This window comes from Ursus americanus, chromosome 5 (genome assembly GCF_024610735.1).
Source record: "Ursus americanus isolate L20-20 chromosome 5, mUrsAme1.1.p, whole genome shotgun sequence".
Lineage (NCBI taxonomy): Eukaryota > Metazoa > Chordata > Mammalia > Carnivora > Ursidae > Ursus > Ursus americanus.
In genome coordinates, this window is record NC_142131.1 from 40,463,614 (window position 1) to 40,478,602 (window position 14,989).

The 14,989-nt window shown below is 40.7% G+C and overlaps 1 long non-coding RNA gene across 4 annotated transcripts in view; it reads right to left on the minus strand.

Moving 5' to 3' along the window:
* The window catches only part of LOC148110083 (uncharacterized), a 202,159-nt gene that overhangs the window by 22,586 nt on the left and 164,584 nt on the right, over positions 1-14,989 (minus strand). For 3 of the 4 annotated variants that reach the window (XR_015724500.1, XR_015724499.1, XR_015724501.1), the window contains one exon: positions 14,033-14,187. This is a non-coding gene — a long non-coding RNA (uncharacterized LOC148110083). Of the gene's footprint in view, positions 1-10,269; positions 10,380-14,032; positions 14,188-14,989 lie in introns of all 4 variants that reach the window. The other variant, XR_015724502.1, reaches the window with a different exon arrangement.

Sequence of the window (14,989 nt, forward strand, 5' to 3'; positions counted from 1 at the left end):
AGGAGCACTGTTTCGTAGAGGAAAAGGGGAAGTTGGGAAGGCTGTTACAAACAAAAAATACATTGGAGTAAACTGGGAGTTGGAAGTATAGTGGCTTCTCATTGGCTAAGCTGTGAGTCTCTCATGGTCGGGGCTGTTGGGGGAGGGGCAGAGATGGGGGAAGGGAGGAAGTAAGCCTCTCTTCCTCTTTGGGGGTATTAAAGCAGTATCCATGTGCGTGGTCCATCTCTTCCTGTTGGGTCTGCAACTGAGGATGAGTGGTAGGGTGACAGCTCCCCCTGCTGAATCTTTTGACTCCATTTTAGTGAGGATTCCCATTATTAATTTTCACATTTCCCCTTTTTTGATCTTTCTTTGAAAACATCACTGATCAATAGTCAGACTCCTTATATTTAGTGGTTTTGTTCCTCAGTGCCAGGAAGGACCTTCACTAGTTGTCATGTCCCATGGTGGAGAGAAAGCACAAAGTAGTTAGAAACCATTTAAAGCCTCATTTGAGTAACAAGGACGGTTAGGAGGGAGAAACTCAGGCACTTCCCATCTAACATCATTTCTCAAGGTCTGAAGCATTGGAGATCATCTCAAAACATTGAGCCAGCATCACCTTGCTGGGTACACTGTTTCTAAAAAGTTCAGCAGTCAATAAAATACAAAACTAAAAATAATTATACAAAACAGAAGTAATGTAACAATTCCAGGTTACGTGATGGAACTAAATCAGGACTCTAGGTCTGAAAGTAGGCAACTGAAATATTTCTTGGCACTCACTTCGACTTAGGGGAGAAAAGTTCTCCCTAGGAAGGTACACCCAGAGTTACGTATGCCTCCTGGAAGTCTGAGCGTACGGCAGCTATGAAGGCAGAATCGTGGATCCTGCAAGAGTGCACTGAAAGAATTAACTGTGTGCATTTGGGAAGATACAATCCAGATACGAACATGAAGCAATAGCTAATGAACTTTTTTACAAAATGGTAGAACGTCCAAGATAGTTTAAAACGGTACTGCTCTGTCAATAGAACTCTTTGCATCCAAATGTGTTATTGGTAAAACAGCCTCTAAGGTTGCACATTCAGATACCATGAATTGGGTAAGAATCCAAAGTTAGTTAATAGTTCAGATGAAAGAAAACTCTTGTGAATGCTGAACCTTCTAACCCTTCAGAAAAAGCAAGTGAAAAATTAATTTGTCCCAGGATCATGATGAGGCTGTTTCCAAAAGGCCATAATCAAAAGGAGAGTTTTCCCCATTTTGCAGGGGTTTCAGAAATGCAGACCAGAGCCTTGTCTTTCCATGAAAGAGCGAGAAGAAGCAACAGTGAGAAAAAGGTATACAGATCTGGTCCGCACATCTTGGAAAAGTGTCGTCAGATGTCAACTGCTTCAATTCCAGGAAATCTTTACTTTCAGGTCACCAGATGGTGTGCAGATCTCATCAGGATTTGGTGCTTTCTTTAGATGTGTTGTGTGAATACAAGACTCTATTCCCTGCAGTTTGGCAGCACAAGTGTTGGTTTGCAGTTCCTGGTAAGGGTCTTTCCAGAAAGGCTGAAGAGTTTTTCTGGTGGAATCTCTTCCAACAGATGAAAAATCCGGGTTGCAAGGTTTGATACATAAGGTCGTTGTCTCCTGGGAGTGCACTGTAAAAAGACTGCTCTACCAAAGCATGATTATTTTTAATGGAAACAATTAGGCCTTTACACTATTGAAGTATATCTCTTTTTTATTAAATTTGGTTCAGACAAGGCAGGAGCCAAGTGCATTGGACATCCTGTGAGTATCTCAAAGGATGAGAGTGCATGAGTTCCCAACAGGGTGGATGATAGACCAATGGTAATGCTTTAGGCCAAGTGTTTGGAAAGTTTCTACAAATGTTGCCAGTTGAGTCTTAACGGTGCTGTTAGTGTGTGTGACCGAGGACCAGAGATAATATGCACAATGAAAGTGTTGTAAAACTGGCCAAGTAGGTCAGATTTGTTGAAGCACCTGACCAGTAAAATGGGTTCCCCAATCACTACAAAACTCAAGAGCAGTTACCCAGGTAGGGATAATCTTTTCAAACAGGAGCAGCATTGGCTTGTCTATAAGGGAAAGCTTTTGTCCAGTGAGAAAACATACAAACTATGACTAAAACGTATTTACCCACGAGACGGGAAAGTTGTATGAAATCCATCTGTATGAACTGGTTTCCCTTGGTTATACTTTGGACAGATCGGACAAGCAAGGTTGGCACTTTTTGCAGCCTTATTAACTTTTCTCCACCAATATTGGTTTGTGAATGCTATCATTTTGTCAGTAAACCAGTGTTTTAATGTACTACAGTTTCTAAGTACTGAGAATTTTAGAATTTCTGAGAGGGCCAAATTGTTATTTGATCCAAATCAGAGTTCTCTTTTTTATCAAGCCAACAATTACTAGATTTTTAGTATTGGCTTTCCCTCTCTTGGGTCAATTTTTGGGTATCTCATCAATTTTTCCAAAATCATCATCTGGGAGAACATCCCTTTGGACCATGACAGAAGTTTAGCTATTGGTTTCCTTGAGAGCAGAATTTTTTGCAGAAATATCAATGAGGTGGGTTACTTTGGCCTCCAGGGAGTTGAGTCTGGAATGCCCGGGAACCTTAATAGCTAGAGCAGCCAATAAGAGTATGGCATCTAATAAATTTTGGACATAGAAACCATTTTTAATTTTTAGTCTCATGAGACGTGAAGATACCTCGTTGTTTCCATAATATTCCTAAGTTGCGAACTACCCCAAAGGCATACCAACTAATGGTGTAAATGTCTGTGGTTTTACTCTCCCCTGAGGAACAAACTTGAGTAAAAACTCAGCCTGTTAGATTGAAGCAGCCAAAATGTAAGGGTGTTGTTCCAGTGACTTCCAAAGGAGTTGCAATAGCACAGCCAGCACCATATTTATTATTTTCATTCTTTAAAAAAAGAACCATCAGTAAACCATGAAAAGCTGCATTGGTTAGAGAGTTTCCTGTAAATTGTCATGGGGATTCAAAAGGTAACCAGCATTAAGCACTGGTGAGGGGTTTGGTCTGGATCCAAATGTAGTCCTTGTTTCAAGATTATATGCTCTAAGAATCTAACCTGAGTTTGAGCAAACTTCAAATTCTCTTTGGACACATTGTGTCCCTTTAGGCCAGAAGTTTTAACAGGTGGATGCTGTCTTCCTGAGAAGACTTGAGAAAAGGGGAGCAGAGAAGCAAATCATCTGTGTATCACAACAAAGTAGAGCCTGATGAAAACTGTGTATCATCTAAGGTTTGTGAAAAGTAAGGACCCTCTGTGAAACCCTAGGGCCTTACTGTCCAGGTGTACTTTCATTCTCTCCAAGTTAAAGCAAAAAAGATATTGATTATTCTTATCAACTGGGATACTAAAAATGGATCAATCACAGTGAAAAATTTGCTTTCAATACAAATGGATGTCAGCAGCACACAGGGGTTGGGACCAACAGAGTGCTGAGGGATTACTACATTCTTTATTGCTTGGACATTCTGGACAAAACTCCATGCTTGGCCATTGGGTTTTTTACAGGTAAAAGAGGTGTATTACAGGCACTAGTAATGAGGCTCTGAGCCTTGAAAGGCTTCTTTATTTATAGGGTATTGATTAATTCTGGAGAGAGGTTTTGAGGGATCTGTTTGAAACTTGGTGGGAGATGCACTCAGGATTCTGCTAATATCAGTTGAAAATTTTGCATAAAGAAGATGGTAGCTGATCCAAGAGGAAGAAATGACCAGGGCCCCCAGACTCAGCTATAGTGCTGTCAGACACAGAGCATAGAAAAGATGCCGAAGGGCATTTATTTCCCCTGGTTGGTGATTTTGATTACTATTGTCAAATTCTAGAATTATTTCCTCCTTTTGGGAGAAAGAAATTCTGGCTTGATATTTTTCTAAGAAATCTCAGCCCAATAAATTAATAAGGCAGAAGAACCAAGGAGAAAATTCTGTGTATTTCTCAAAAGGTCTAGACAAAAGGGATTAGTTTCAGAGATAAGAACCTACTGAGGTTTATGGGGCGCCTGGGTGACACAGCGGTTAAGCGTCTGCCTTTGGCTCAGGGTGTGATCCCGGCGTTATGGGATCGAGCCCCACATCAGGCTCTTCCGCTATGAGCCTGCTTCTTCCTCTCCCACTCCCCCTGCTTGTGTTCTCTCTCTCGCTGGCTGTCTCTGTACTGTCAAATAAATAAATAAATAAATCTTAAAAAAAAAAAAGAAGAACCTACTGAGGTTTATTAGAGAACCCCACTATTTGAACTGTTTTAATACTTCAATGCAGAGGCTGGCTTTAGAGCAGTGGGGTTGAGCCCCCAGAGTGTAACTCAGGTGTTAATAAGGACCTAGAGAGATTCATTCCCAATCTGGAGAGCTGAGCTGATTGAGAGGCAGGAGTGGGAAGAGCCCCTGCAGTTTCTCCAGGCCTTGACATTGGGAATTTGGGACCTCCCCATAAAGACTGACTCAGGGGCCACAGGCACCTGATGCACATAAATTTCTTTCTATCTATCTATCTATCTATCTATCTATCTATCTATCTATCTATCTAAATTCTTTGGCTCTTTGCAACAATAGTATAAACTAGAAGGTTTTTAGTTTTGTTTAGCGGTCTTCATCTGCTGGAATTGAAAACTGAGAATTTCTGCGGTCTTTGTTTTAAGCGACTCATCGAGGATGTAAGTGAGCTGGTTTGCCATATTAACTAAATCTGGAGCAGCAGTTTCCCATTCCATCCTGGTCCTTTTATTTAAAAGTGAAAGATCCCAGTTCAGCCTGTTAATAGACATAGATTTAAATGCCAGCTGGTTGGATTCAACATGTAAAGGAAGACCAGAATTTTCTTTAAAGATAATTTGGAGTCAATTGTAATAATTATGAAGAAGTTCATCAGACTTTTGTGAGGAAGTCTGAATTCTGTTTGAATCAGCAGGCTTGGGAAAAGCTACAGTAACTGCTCAGTGACAATTTCCAGCGAGTTTTCTAGCATCCTGACAAAAGTTAGGGGTTTGCTTCTCTAAATCCCCTTTAGTGTGTTCCCTTTCTGCTAGTGTCAACCAGTGTTTGGCTTGGTCCTCACCAACAAGCATGAGGACTAATTGATGTAAATTTGAGAAACCAAACTGCTAAGTTTGAACAGCCACGTTAAATTCTTCAGCAAATTTCTGGGGGTCCTTAGTCACTTAGAAAGCTCTTTAACTATGGCTTGCAGTTTGGCCTTAGTACTGGGTACATGAGAAGCTTGGTTTATTCAGATCTTTAGAATACTTAACTTTAAAGAGGCAGGTTTTAATTGGGTCAGGAGAGGAGGGAGTGGGGAGAGATGTGGAGGCAAAGGGAGGTTCGGGAGAGGGAACGGAGGAAAATGGTACTGGAGGTGGGGTCTGAGCACAAGGTGGCCACAGACAGAGGATGGAGAAAGGAAAAAGAGGACCTGCAAGCCATTTTAACCCCTTTCAATTGTCTATTTGCCTCAGTTAATTTAGAAATTGCATTTTGCAAAGAGGCAAACTTAGAACCCTGAAAACACTCAGAAGCTTTGAGGTACCATTTTGCAATAGGTATCCCATTCAGTTTTTGTGTTTGTTTGTTTTATAACTGTGGCTTTCTAATTTAATTTTGGGTAAAACAAGTTTGGGGAGATCAAAAGTTTCCTATAATGGCCATTGAAGTTCTTGGCCTTTTGGTTAAGTCAATTCACTTAATTATAAATGCAAATGCAGAGGGACCATAGTTTTGAGCATAAAACCAGTCATAGTCCCAATGGGGGGGCACTCAAAGTATTTTGATGACCCAAGTCCCATTTCTTGGAGGTTTTTCTCTAGACCAAAAAGAGAGATCCCTAAACACCAGTTTCAACAGGAACAGCCTGGGTCCAGAAGGAATCAGACCAAAGGCCAGCACAGCTCCATCAGGAACAGTCCAATTTCAAAAAGGAGTCGGAATGAAGGCCAAATGAGTGCTCTCAGATATAAAAACAAGACCAAAGCCTTAAAAGAGGTCCTGAACAAGGCTTGAAGAGTTCACACACAAATTGAAGAGTTCGAAACCAGCAGAAATCTTACTCTCAAACCCCAAAGTCAGCAAGAAAGCAGTGAGCCCAACTGGCTCTGTAGGTACAGTCACCTGTTTGCTCTCCAGCCTTGGATCTTCTCTGGATCCCACCTCTGATCATCAAGTAAAGTTAACCTTAAAAATAAAACTGCTAGTTATTTTACCAGCAAAAGATGAGTTCATTCAAGAACAGCAAAGAATTTCAATCCCAAACAAGTAAGCTATAGCAAAACCACAGCCCAGTCCAGAGAACACAGGAGAGGAGTGTTCTTTTGTAAAGGAAAAGGGGAAGTTGGAAAGGCTGTTACAAACAAAAAGTCCATTGGAGTAAATTGGGAGTTGGAAGTATAGTGGCTTCTCATTGGCTAAGCTGTGAGTTTCTCATGGGTGGGGCTGTTGGGGGAGGGAGAAAGGTGGGGAGGGGAGGAAGTAAGCCTCTCTTCCTCCTTGGGGATAGTAAAGCAGTATCCATGTACATGGCCCATCTCTTTATGTTGGGTCTGCAATTGAGGATGATTGGTATGGCGATGGCTGAGTCTTTTGACTTCATTTTAGTGAGGTGTTAACTTCTGGGAGATCAGGTGCCTCCCATTGCTGAAATCCTTTCCTGGAACCCCTACTGAAGGAGTGGGTTTGTCATCAGCCCTTCTGCTCTCTAAGTGGAAGTCAGCCAGGTGTCAGACCCACTCCATAGTCCACACTAGCTTTATAAGATTCAGGCACCAGCTGTCAGTGTCACCCGATTCAGGGAACACAATGTAAAGCTCTCTGGGAGGTTCCCTCCAAGCCCTTCTCACTCCTTGAAGTAGAAGGTTATACCTCTCATGTCTTCCCTGAAGGGAGAGCTGGGACTCACAGCAAGATAACTTCTGTCTTCAAATAAATCTTTTTACTAAACTCTTTAATCCCTTTCTCTGATCCCCTTCTGTACCTGTGATGTCATTGATGAGTCTTGTATTAGTTAGGCTCTCCAGAGAAACAGAATCAATAGGATGTATTAGAACACAGATACACACACACACACACACACACACACACACACACACACACACACAGAGTCTAGGATGCTCACACCAGCCCTCCCTCCCTTCACTAGCGTCAGCCGGCATCATGGTCTGATGGCTCTATCAGCCTTCCTCGGCTCTCTCTCCATTTTTTCTCAGGACATTTCTCCTAATAAAATTCTTATATGTTTAATCCAGTCTTGGCATCTGCTTCTCTAAAGACCAAACACAGTTATATTTGTTTCTACTTATTCCCCCAAGTAATCTATGAGAGTATTTTGCTTCATCTTTGTCAGCATTTGATAGTTTCAAACTCTACTACTTTGAAAAATGCAGAGAGTGTGAAAAGAGAAGCCTCGGCTCCTACTGCAGGAGGGTGAGATGGATTTCCTGCATTTCTGGTGGGAAACTGGAATACATTTTTTCCTTTGGAATTTTATTTATAAATATTGCCATATTCTAATTTATTTATTGTTGGCATAGAACCCTGTTTCGGGCACATAATGGTTAAGTGGTATTATGTGGGCTGGTTTGAGGTTCTAAATACCTGGACGATGTTATTTCGGGAAAAAGCATTTGAAATTCCAAACAGTTGGCTCATAACTACATTTGTACACACACTCTGAGCTGGGGGTGGCCTGTATTTATATTTAGTCTATAAATGTGGTAGAGTATAAAACATAGGCAAGAAATCAATATCATAACAAACTAAAGGAAAAAAATGAAGTGTGATCATTGAGATACTTCTTAGCAGCAAGTTGAGATGCCAGTGAATTTCTATCTGTTTAAGCGCAGAGACATTTTGTCCAAGCAAAATCTTACAGAGACCCAGTATGTAAAACAGATAAAAAGCAACATTGCTTTGGCTTCAGTAGAGACAGAAATTGGAGCTGGTGTGCTCAGTGCACTCTACCTGTATGGCAGCCGCAGGAGAGCTCCATGGGACCTCTGGGTCTACAGAACACAGCACGGAACAAGTGTTACACAACACTGTGTCTTGCGTTAAATCCAACAGTCATGCTCAAACATATCCTGGATATTATGGAGGTGGAGTGGGCGCTAGCCAGACATGATAATACATTTTTAAAAATTTTAATTCTAGTGTAATTGACATACAGTGTTATATTAGTTTCAGGTGTACAATACAGTGATTCAACAATTCTATATAACATTACTCAGTGCTGATCAGGATAAGTGTCCTTTTATCCCCCTACACCTATTTCACCCATCCCACCCACCTCCCCTCTGGTAACAGTTTGTTCCCCATAGTTAAGAGTCAGTTTCTTAGTTTGTCTATTTTTTTGTTTTGTTTCTTAAATTCCACAGAAGAGTGAAATCATATGGTATTTATCTTTCTCTGACTTATTTCACTTAGCATTATAATCTCTAGATCCATCCATGTTGTTGCAAATGGCAAGATTGCATCCTTTTTTATGGCTGAATAATCTTCCATTGTGTGTGTATGTGTGTGCGCGTGTGTATGTGTGTGTGCACATCTTCTCTATCCATTCATCTATGGATATGTACTTCTTGGCTATTGAAAATAATGCTGCAATAAACAAAGGGGTGCATACATCTTTTCAAATTACTGTTTCTGTATTCTTTGGGTAGATACCCTGTAGTAAAATTACTGACGCATATGGTAATTCTATTTAAAAAAAATTTTTTTTAAGTAGGCTCCACATCCAGCATGGAGCCCAAAGTGGGGGTTGAACTCACAGCCCTGAGATCAAGACCTGAGCTGAAATCAAGAGCTGGTTGCTTAACCAACTGAGCCATCCAGGTGCCCCTCTTTTTAAAAAATTTTGAGGACGCTCCATACTGTTTTACACAGTGGCTGTACTAGTTTGCAATCGCACCAACAGTGCACGAGAGTTCCTTTTTCTCCATATCCTTGCCAACACTTGCTGTTTCTTATGTTTTTGATTTTTAGCCATTCTGACAGGTGTGAGGTAATATCTCATTTTGGTTTTGACTTTCATTTCTCTGATGATTATCGATGTTGAACATCTTTTCATGTGTCTATAGACCATCTGTATGTCTTCTTCAAAGAAATGTCTCTTCATGTCTTCTGCACATTTTAATCAGATTACTTTTTGGTGCTGAGCTGTGTAAGTTCTTCACTTATTTTGGATACTAACTCTGTATTGAATGTGACATTTGCAAATATCTTCTCCCTTTCAGTAGATTGACTTTTAGTTTGGTTGATTGTTTCCTTTGCTGTGCAGAAGACTTTTATTTTGATGTAGTCCCAATAATTTACTTTTGCTTTTGTTTCCCTCGCCTCAGAAGACATATCTAGACAACTGTTGCTATGGCCAACGTCAAGAGACATCACTGTTTATGCTCTCTTCTAGGATTTTTACGGTTTCAGGTCTCACATATAGGTCTTTAATCCATTTTGAGTTTATTTTTGTGTAAGAAAGTGGACTAGTTTCATTCTTTCACATATTTTCCCAACACCATTTATTGAAGAGAGTGTCTTTTTTCCCATTGCATATTCTTGTATCTTTTGTCAAAATAAAATTAACCATATAATTTTCGGTTTGTTTCTGGGTTTTCTTTCCTGTTCCATTGACCTACATGTCTATTTTTGTACCAAGTTCCATATACTGTTTTGATTACTACTGCTTTTTAGTGTATCTTGAAATCTGGGGTTGTGATACCTCCAGCTTTGTTCTTTTCCAAGATCACTTTGGCTATTTGGCTCTTTTGTGGTTTCACACAAATTTTAGGGTTCTTTGTTCTAGTTCTGTGAAAAATACTGTTGGTATTTTCATAGGGATTGCATTCAGTCTGAAGATTGCTTTGGGTAGTATGGACATTTTAACAGTATTTATTCTCCCAATCCATGAGCATGCAATATCTTTCCATTTTCTTGTGTCCTCTTCAATTTCTTTCATCAATGTTTTATAGTTTCCAGAGTACAGGTCTTTTACCTCCTTGGTTAAGTTTATTCCTAGGTATTTTATTATTTTGGGTGCAATTTTAAGTGGCATTGTTTTCTTAATTATTTCTTTTTTCCTGCTACTTCATTATTAGTGTATAAAAATGCAATGGATTTCTGTATATTGATTTTGCATTCTTTGACCTTACTGAATTCATTTATGAGTGCTGGAGGTTTTTTAGTAGAGTCTTTAGGGATTTCTATATATAGTACATGTCATCTGCAAATAGCGAAAGTTTTACTTCTTCCTTACCATCTGGATGCCTTTTATTTCTTTTTCTTGTCTGATTACTGTGGCTAGGACTTCCAGTATTATGTTGAATAGAAGTGGTGAGAATGAACATCCTTGCCTTGGTCCTGATCCTAGGAGAAAAGTTCTCAGTTTTTCACCATTGAGTATTGGTATTATTTTATTTTTTTTTTTTTTTTTAAAGATTTTATTTATTTATTTGACAGAGGTAGAGACAGCCAGCGAGAGAGGGAACACAAGCAGGGGGAGTGGGAGAGGAAGAAGCAGGCTCATAGCGGAAGAGCCTGATGTGGGGCTCGATCCCAGATCGCCAGGATCACGCCCTGAGCCGAAGGCAGACGCTTAACCGCTGTGCCACCCAGGCGCCTGGTATTATTTTAAACATATCATAACTAATCTGTGAATTTGTCCTAAATCAGATGCTATACATTGCCCTCTTGGCCTTCAGATTCATTTATTGCTTTTCCCTGCTGTGTTTTGTTACTCAGAAGGTGAATCTCTCAAGTTTCCCAGGTTCCTGTGACAGCTGGTTTCTGTTGGGTTTGGCCAACAGGAAGCCAATGCAGGGGATTGTAGACAGAGAGGGAAGGAGAAGGCAGGGTATTTATCCTTCCTTCTTCCCAGCCCCAGCCCTCCTACTCATCCTCTCCCCACCTTGGATGATATCGCTAGCAGGGATCATGCCTTCTCTGTGACTCCAACTCCCCTAGACTTGTCTGCTCTGGGTTTAGCCTCCACTGTTACCAAAAAACTAAGAAATATTCATGAGACAAAATCTTAAAACTGAGAAAACTCTGTCCATCGCTTTAGGAATATTCCCCTTGAGGACTGGAAAGGGGGAGAAACATCATTTTTCTATCTTTAGCAGAATACTCATCTCCCAAAGAAGCATGGTGTGAAAATCACGGCACCACTAAAACAAATGTAATATTTGAGTTTCAGAGTCTTTGGATTATAATACAAACCTGTGTTGAGGATCATTTCAGTTGGAATCTGGGGCTATTCTAAATCTCTCTCCATAGTAGCAGTGATCTGGAGAGGTGCCCCAGGAATAAGTGATCCTATAGGGCTGCGTTAACCCTTTCTCTGTCATCCAGCATTTCCTTACCCAAAAAATAAAGTACATGATGACTCTCTGAAGTGCTTATAATATTAGAGTATTCAATCTTTGTTTTCCCCTTGTTTATATATAGGACCTATATTAATTTGATCTCTTGATTCTGGAAAGGACAGGGACTAAAACACATTTAGCTTAATGTCTTAAGACACTGAGAGCTTTTAAGGAGAAGGTAGGAAGCAATTGGCCTTCTGAGCAAACAGGTGCAAAAAAAAAGGGAAAGATTGTAGCCACTAGAAGAGGAAGGATTTTTTCCTCCTCTTTCCTTATTCTGAATGTCATTTGTGAAGTTGACTAGAAAGACCATATGCTAGCTCCCTTGGCATCAATAAAATCTCCTAAGATCCTGTGAAATGGACTTCTCTTTATCTACTTGTAATTTAACTCAAGACCTCAAAGGCTCACATCTGTTGAGCAGGTAGTCCTGGCCTTCATAATAGGGGATTTTGTACATTTTTTGGGGAAAAAAAACCCCTACTCTTGGGACTACACAGCAACTTGTCTATATTTAACTGATGAAAATTAGAGGAAAAATTCTCTTCATTTTGGTAAGAAAGACCAAGTCTAAACTTCTGGTATTATTCTTGCCTGCCTAGCATTGCCATAATCTAGGTACTCATCCCTCTGGGTCTGTGGCCCAGTCCCTGAACCAAGGAGAATGAAGCTTCAGACTAAGCATGGTACCTTCTCTCCACCAGTACCAACATGTGGAATTGGAAATGACCCAGTGGACCTGGGTGTGTGGTGTGCTGTGGGCTCTTTGCTTACCTCCACTGTCTGTCCTAGGCCTGGCTAGGATCTGCTCTGGTTCCTGGTGGCAACTCTGATTCTCTGCTGAAACCAGAGCCCTGCCCTGAGTTCAGCTTTTTGTGCAGGGCTGGACTTAAAAGTCTTGCCTGCTCTCTCCCTATGGCTGAAGTCCTGCTTCAACCAGATGAACACCTTTCCTGCTTGTTCCCCAAGCAAGATGTTGTCCAAACCTAGAAACCAGGGTGCACTACTGTCCTGAGATGCCTACTTGTCAGATTCCAATCAATAATTCAGTTCTGTGGGTATCTGTTCTCCCTGGGACATTGCATTGTGGACCGTTGGCCCTCCCTCTGGGGACACATCCTATAACCTAGTCAGTTCCCTCATCAGCCAGCCTCAGTGATTGTCTCTCCCTTCTTGACCGAGATTAGCTTCTCAGCATGGATCCCCAGGCTAACGCCACTCCTTGCCTGACAACAAAGCGGCGATATCCAGCTAGTCAAAAAGAGATACACTGTCCAGCCTGATTAGCACTGGTATCCATTTATATATGTATATACAGTTTAAATGTGTGTGTACACATTTTAGAATGGAAATACCATTTTTTTTCCTGATAGAATGAGCTTATTGTAAAAAATTCAAACAGAGAATTGTGTAAGTTCCCCCTACCCCAAGTCATCCCTCTGACTAATCACGTTAACAGTTTATATTGATAATTCTCCCAGACCATTTTTATGGAAGTATAAATTTAAATATGTATTATTTATATTTAAGTATATATACCATATATTTAAAACAGAAATTGGATTATCATTTTCTATAATCTGCTTTTCGTTTTAACTTTATCATTTTTTTGTTGGACATCAGCCTGTCCTCATTTTAAATCTGGGCTCACTTTGGCTCAACTTCAGAGTACTGTGCGATTTAAGTACAAAGGAATAATTCTTCCTCTCTTTTTATAGTCTTTTGGGGGGGGCATGTTTGTTAAATTATTTATAGTGATAGGTTTTACAGAAATAGATGTTTTTTATTGAGACCATCAAAACCTTCAGTGCCTTAATGATTCTGCTGATTAAGTGGAAAACACATGAAGGCATGTCAACCTGTCAAGCAAAAGAAAATGCTATCTCTCCCTAATGTAAATGGATTATATAAAGGCCTGATCTCTGGCTGCATCAAGTTACAGTGTTTCATGCTCTAAAGACCAGGTAGGTATTACTTTGCACAGTTCTTGTAGACCGTTGGACTTTTAAGACGAAGAACCAAATTTTAAAACTGTCATAAATCTGAGTCTGGCTTTCAGAAGGCAAGAATGCTATTTTTAGTGTGTCTGGATTGCGGTCTTTCCCTTTGGTACTTGATGATGACTGCACAGTAAGAATGAAAAATGAAACTTCTGGAGATTGGATAGCTAAGGAGATTGAAAATAACACCCAGACAGTGGAGCCTTTGGGTCACTAATTTGAATTCAGCTCAGATCAGTGATGACTACAAATTGTTCTGTCTGCTGGCAGTGAGGCTTGCAGGAAATACATTTCTCATCCTTATCTGTGTTAATTACGTCTCTGTGCTTGCCGGAGCCAGGTGTGCGGGTTTTAGATTGTAATCCCCCAGAGGGCAGGGACCATCTCTGCATAATGCACTTTTTACACCCTCACTTAGATGAGCGTTGATTAGATGATTTTGATAAGGCAGATGAAGAAGTGCTCTTTCTGAGGGGAGCTGGCTGGTATGAAATTGTGACTAGCAAGCATGTCTGGGAAATATGAGCGTGATATCCCTTCCAGTGTGTTCTGGGTGGCCTTGGAAATAGTTTAGTCCCACACCATGACAAATAGCCTCCTTTTATAGTCCTGTCAGCAAACATTGCAGCTCAAACCCTGAAATTTAAAGACACACCTCTTTTCCTTTTTTCTGATTTGCACACATCTGTTGGGGTCTAGCGCAACCCGCAGCTTCCCCACGGTCTTCCTTCAGCACGCCTTCAGCATCACGTTGTGAACCGTTACCCTCCGCCGCCGATAGTAATCTTCTTGTGAATGTGTCCTCTCTCCCTATGTAGAGGCAAAATTTTGAGGGTCAAGACCATATCTACATCTTTCTGTACCTTCCCCAGCTACTAGTACAATGGTGGCCATGTCTGGATTTTACTAATAATATTGTTGAAAAACTGAATAAAAGTCTTCCTTAAAAGTTTACATGGTTTTTTTTTTCTCTTAGGTTTTTAATGTCTGTTTTTATTATATGGGCGATGCTTCTTTTCCAGCTCTTTTAATATCATATTACCAGTGCTGTGGATGTGGTGCCCATACAGTCATGCCGGTTGTACACTGCACAACTCTAGAGGGATCTGTTCACATAGACGATAGCTCTGGTGATTACTTCGGAGGTCAAAGAACACAGTACTAGTGCTTCAGAATAAAACACGTGTTACTAACCGGAATAGGTTAGACAGATAAAAGGAAGTCACTAAAGGGTGAATCTTAACACACCTGTTTTGGACCAAAAATAAATGTGATGGGGACAACAGCTTTCAACAAGTGAGTGTTTCCACAACTTAAACCCCCTTTGCCCACCCTAGAAGGAAATTTTTTCCCTGGAGGCGCAGTTTATTCCCATTCTCAACCTTCTGAGTAGAGATGACTTCATCAACACAGCTCTGGGGCTTTTGTGAGGCAGAATCAGGAGACTATTGAGACAGACAGGGCTAGAGAGCAAGGAGGACAAAGGAAGGAAAAACAGCCCAGGGTTCTGACTGCGGGCCAGACAGGAGCTTGAGAGAGTAAGAGGCTCTTGCCCAGGGTAGAATGGGAGAGAGAGGAGTGGACAGAGCGTTTCAGGAAGTGCTGCAGGGTG